Genomic DNA, 6,823 nt, shown 5'->3' with positions numbered 1-6,823 from the left:
TCATGTTACACATGTTTCCCAATCCGCTGATTCTTTCACGAATCGGGCTCAGAATCATAAGCAAAACCATTACCAGTTGCTCTGCCTCAGCAGCTCTATATCAATACATCATACCCTCGCCTGGAGCTAGTGAAATCACATCACTACGTCCACCCAGGGGGCTCAAATGATCTCATTCAAAATAATCATCATTATGCAATCGCATTATCAATTCATCTCATCAAGAACAGCCCCCAACATCCACCAACACCATCATGAGGGATCTCTCAGTTGTACAAACACAAGCAATACAGACAAGTAATACACAAATAAGGTACAAGTAGAACAAGTAGCATATAATCAGGTAACATAGCATATATGATGTAGAAATCCAAAACAAATAGGCAAACCCAAACAAGTCAAACATATGCAGATGATGTATGCCTGCCCTATGGCTGATGATATCATCTGTCGGTTATATAGCCAACCCGACACGTCCTGGTAGCTAACCATGGACAGAAACACCCCTCGCGGAGCAAGTAGGTTTGAGCTACAACCCCCTTGCTACTACCCGCTCAGCCCAGAGCCAGTGGAACAACCACTACTGCGGCTACTACCCAGGCGTCACAATCTCTGACCTGGAGCAAGTGGGACAAACCACAACCCTTGCTACTGCCCAGGTATCTCAAGCATTAACCCGGAGCAAGCGGGACGAACCACAACCCTTGCTACTGCCCAGGTATCTCAAGCACTAACCCGGAGCAAGCGGGACGAACCACAACCCTTGCTACTACCCAGGTATCAGAGTTACATTCATTCAAAACTCCATAATTAACTCATTTATCATAAACATCATTTTTCGTCTCATACCCGGAGCAAGTGGACTAGCCACTGCTACTACCCAGGGAAACTCGCATCTCAGATAGTGGAAGTGCAAATCACAATTATCAATAATTCAGCATAAACATGCATGAATTCTCATCCATGGATCAACATCCATATCAGCCATCCGGCTCACGGTTAAATCCATAACCAGCCAATATTCATAGCATACACAGCTATTCCGGCTCACGGTTCAGTCCAGAACCAGCCAATTCATAAACAATTACGGCCCTTCGGCCAATGGCATAACAAGCACTTCCACCACCATCCTCCATATCTCACATAATCATCAATGATCCTCATTGATTATTCATTTTCCCCTTGCTTCACTCGCAAGTTACCTCATTCACTAGCCCTTTTCTAATAGCTAGGCATATCATAACGATTTAGGATATAAGTGGTGAGATCGGAGGCTTAGAAGTATGAGATTTGGCTTTTAAAACTCAAATATCAACTTTTGGCATGAAAACAATGCCACGCGTACGCGCACTCCACGCGCACGCGTGGATGTCCTTAAAAACTCATCGACGCGCAAGCGTCATGCACGCTAACGCGTGGATTAAAAAGTTACCAGATCGACGCGCACGCGTCAACCACGCGTACGCGTGGATACTCTCGTGCCCCAGGCACAAAGCTGGCACAGTTCTGGCACAACTCTCTGGAAAATGGCTGGGCATTGGGTGCAGCACTATCGGCGCGCCCGCGCACATCACGCGCACGCGTGGATGGCGTTTTCTGGAAGATCGGCGCGTACGCGCCAAGTGCGCCCACGCGCAAGGGGTTATCCTGCTAAAAATTTTCTAAGTTAAAAACTGCAGAATTCACAGATTCAACCCCCAATCTTCCGACGGACATAACTTCCTCATTTTAAATCGTTTTTCACCCGTTCTTCGAACGGCATGGACATCCCGGATCCAATTTCATTTCTAAACAGATTTGGCATAAAACAAAGATCCGTAGTCCAAGTTATGTCCCGTCAAAGTATGCCCAAAAACCATGTTTTCATATAAAACCACAAAGTGCCATTTTCAAAACAAGCCATTTTCAACTCTTTTCAAAATCAACTAAAGCATGCCAAGTTCAACCCTTTTTGAAACCAATCAAAATATACCAAAATCAACATCAAGCCTCCTCAACTCATACATTAACACTTTACCACGAATCACAAACCGCCATATAACCATCTTTACCCATTTCAAACAAATGGCTAAATTACAAACATATCAACATGTCATACATCCTTCCTCATCCCAATTTCCAACAATACTATTTCGATTCAACCATCATTATACATGATCAATATCATACCCACTAACACGTGGTTTCATCCCCAAATCAACCTCAACCATTTCTCAAGCATATATCACAACATACATATCTCTCATGCATTAACATACCATCAAGGCATCAATAATCATACTCACATATATGATCACATAATATATCTCAACCAAAATCAAACATACCTCATCTACACTATTCCACCCAAAATTTACCAATTTCCACATTTCAACTCCTCAAACCTCATTATTCAATAACCAACCCAATCATTCATATATTCATTATATGAAATTCATCCAATTACTTGTGTCATCATACAATGCACACATCAACTTACCTTCCTTACCTCTTTCCGGCCTCCGGCCCAAATATACGGCCTCCGGCCCAATTTCACAATTTAAATGCATAAACCACAAATTAATACTCATTATCCAATACTTCAAATTTTCAATACACCAAGCATACAAGGCCACACAATTCTCAACCCAATCATCAATTCACATTACATACCAACTATGCATATTAGCATCAACCATTTACACAATCCAAACTTAATCCTAGGGGCATCTAGCCTAGGAATTCTCATCACACACACGGTACTTAAATGAAACTTAAACCGTACCTCTTGTAGCCAAATCAATTGAGCCTCTTCTATGGAAGTCTCCACCAACCCTTAGCTCCAAGCTTCACCAAAGCTCCACAAGCAATACCAACCTCCCAATTGTGCATCAAAATCACCAAATACACTAACATAACCAATATCACATACATACATCAACCTAGGGCTCATAAAAATGACAAATCACAAGGGTTTGAGCACTTCTTACCTCAGCCCATATGAAGTAGGGATAGAACCCACTTAGAATCCATGTTGGAGTATCCCTAAACACCCAAAATCACAAGATTTCAACACTAACTTCCCAAAAACGTGTAACAGTGGGGAAATTCGAAAACTGGGCAGAGATGAATGGAATACTCACCACAAAACTTAGATAGAAATGTAGAGGATGAGAAGAGCGACGCGTGGCCACAAACGGCTCGTCAATCGGAGCTCCGTAGCTCAAGTTATGGTGATTTGAAGATCAAAGAGAGTTAGGTTTTCTCTCTTCTCTTCTCTCTTCCAATTTCAGCGCCCAACACCCCTTCTTTAGGGCAAAATGAGCTGAAATGCTCATAACTAATGTTTATATATGTTGGGTCTTGGGCCCACTTAAGCCCAATTCACTTATTTTTGTCCGTTGGCCCAATTTTGGGCCAAAACCTTTAAGATTAGCGCTCCAAATCGCACTTTAAATATTTCTACCTCCCCTAATCATAATTCCTCATTTCTTAATATTATTTACTCATAATCAATTTTCTCAGCTGCAGTACCTGACAGGTCTCAGCCGGTACTGCCGGTCAAAATTTCACTGCGCGCTTTTACGCAGAAAACTATGTCTTCCGACTCGGAAAAATTCACTGAATCCAAATATCATATTTAAATCATCAAATTCTAATTGCCAAATCTTCCAACCATATTCGCTCCTACTTAACTCATTATTTAATTAATTTCGGTTAGACCGGGTATTACATTCTACCCCCCTAACAGAAATTTTCGCCCTCGAAATTTCCATCCATCACTACGAGTACGCGAGCGTAGTCTGCCGTTATATCCAACGCATAACAGTTCCAAGGTCCTTTTACTCTGCGCGCTTCCGTTGCCGCGCTCTGATTTCTCTATCTCTGAGGATCTCGGTCATTCGTTCCTTACTTTTATCGTCTCATCAACTCACACCCTATTAAATCTCAAATCATGTCATCAATAATATTGTCATCATCGTTAATCATAGCCATCATCCCACATCACTATAATCAATCAAAGCTTTCTTCGTTTTCAGAACCCAATGAGTTTGTACTAACAAGCTGACAAACTCTTATGAATCCGCTTTCCTTTAATAATCTATAAAAGCTTTCGAGGCACATCTCTTTTGTTGAAGTTACTCAGATAAAAAAAATCATTTTCAAAAACATGACCAAATACTCCTTCAAATTCTTGGGAAAATTTTCAACAGCACCTCCCCAAAAATTGGAGTTTACCACCCGTCACAGGTTCCCTCAAACCAATCTCAGTACCGCATCAGTATTGCAATTTAAAGGTTTCCAAACGATTTCTCTGAAACCGATCATTACAAATCTTGATCAAAATCCAAGGTCACCATGACCAAACATCATAGCACTCATCTCTCGAACACAACAACTTGCACTCAATCATCATCTAAATCCGACTATGCATCAATGGTAATTTTCTCATCCATTTCGGAACCATTAAGGCTCACCGTCGCAATTAATTCCAATTATCGAGAATCAGTATCTGTATAAACACACTAAACTTTTAGGTACTCAAAGCATAAAGCATTTCTAATCATACCCCACCTTTCCTTATTATTACCATACTATGCTAACGCTTTAGCAAGCTTCCACTACGCCACTTTGATTTCTCGTCAAGTATTAGCTCCATCACTTATTTTCTCAAGTACCCAACCACAACTTAGCATGACTGGCATTTCAAATCAACGTTTCCAAATCCATCATTAGGACCATTTCTTATCTATTTAAATCAAAGGAACTAAAAGTCACAGGTCAATCCGTTTTACCAAAAATTTAGAATTCAACTAACTACATAACAAACACAACACATCATTCTCAACAGAAAATCATTTACATCATAGGCATTTATCCATTTGTATCAAGGTAAATCCTTACTCGGACCATCCGGTTTACTTCTCAGTCTAATATTAAGTTCGACAGTCCCAATTCTACTGTACAGGCGGTATTATAAAATCATGCACTGTCCTTTAAGCTTGATGATAATAATTACCTCAATCTTACTGTCGCAATCGGCCCGCATCCTGACTCTCTCCTTGTTGACAATTTCTTGATACATGCCCTGGTAACCCGCACTTGTAACATACGCCTAACCCCAATCGGCATGGCCTATCTGGGTGATGACTTCCACATCTTTGACAACTCGAAACATCAGAAGAAGTCGATGTCCGCTTTCCCTTACCATTTCTTTGGGACTCCTCACTCGTCGCAAGGTCATTTCGCCTTTGAGGAGAACGTTGTGGGTATCCTCTTCTCTTAAACTCTCGACCCCTTGTTGGGTATTCTTGATTGTGCTCCCTGCGGTGGGACTCCCGACGGTCATTCTTCGCCTCAACAGCCTTCCTCACACATTCTTCAGCAATACGGCTCTTGTTCACAAGTTCGGAGAAGACCCTAATCTCCATCGGTCCAACGGAGCTCAGGATTTCACTTCGAAGTCCTCCCTCATACTTAATACACTTCCATTCCTCGAAGTCTCCCGGAGCTCCCTGACACATGCGGGAAAACCTGAATAGCTCCTCAAATTTGTCTGTATACTCAGATACGGACATAGCACCTTGCTTCAGCTGTAGTAACTCCAATTCCTTGGCTGTTCTGGCGGAATTCGGAAAGTACTTCTTATAGAATTCCACCTGGAAGGCATCCCAAGTGATAGGATCATTCCCCTGTTGCAGGAGACGTCGAGCCCCTTGCCACCAATGCGATGCTTCCCCTTTGAGCAGATAGGTAGCAAATTCAACACGCTGCTCTTCAGGCACCAACTGCGCTTGCAGCGCTCGCTCCATGGCCTGAAACCAAGTATCAGCTTCAGTCGGATTGGTGGTCCCCTTGAACTTAGGTGGATTAACCTTTAAGAAAGTTGCCAGTGTCATCAGGCCCTGAGCTTCCCTTCCGCCATTGCCATTATTGTTTATCTGTTGCCCAAGAGCCTCCGCAGTGGCTTGCATAGCAGCAGCCATATTCTCCAACGCCGCCATAAGGTTTACCGGGTTATTCGGGTTGACTTCCGGTTCCTGCGTACTAGTACGATCTCTCTCACGTCCCTGACTGGGTCCACGAGGCGCCATCTGGTTCCTATACACACCAAACAATCGATATCAAGTTGATCAGTCTCAATATCGGAAGTATAGTGCTTCAAAGTACCAAAGGTACACTCATGGACTTCATGCTAGATGTATCGGTTAGATACCCTAACTAGCACAGGCACAGACTCAGAGTATGCATTGAAGCATAAGCAGTTCCATCCCTCAGGCTCACGAGGACGAACTGCTCTGATACCATAATGTAACACCCTAATATCCAAATCCTTATGCTCGAGTCATAAGTCAATGATATTACGGTGGTACGACTCTCAGGTGGATTTTTAATATATAAATATAGGTAATTTTGAGAGGAGTATTAATCAAGAAGCCTGAAAAGAGTAGAAATAAAATCGCGAAGACGTATCACTCACGTTTCGACAACGAAAAGATAAAACGTGAAGCCGAAAGCGATATACGGATAAGGCATAAAGGAGATTAAGAGATAGATAACAGATAGATATATATAACATAAGTAAATAGCCACTAGTCGCGACCCGCGAAGTTTAGGCCGGCTAGGGTACAATATGAAAGTAGTTGACAACAGTATATTCGAATCTCTCCCAAAGGAAACATAAGAGCCTCTATAGGCAAGTTCCAAAAGAGTTCAATACATAATATAATCTTTTCAAAACGAAGATGGAGAGATTCTAAGCAAAACACAAGGTAGAGGAAATAAAGATCTTCGTCGTCTCTCAGACGTACCACAGCTCACTTCTGAGCACTTGGACCTATAT

Source organism: Arachis stenosperma, chromosome 4 (genome assembly GCF_014773155.1).
Source record: "Arachis stenosperma cultivar V10309 chromosome 4, arast.V10309.gnm1.PFL2, whole genome shotgun sequence".
NCBI lineage: Eukaryota > Viridiplantae > Streptophyta > Magnoliopsida > Fabales > Fabaceae > Arachis > Arachis stenosperma.
The sequence above is the reverse complement of the archived record's forward strand: the minus strand, read 5'-3'. Positions refer to the sequence as shown.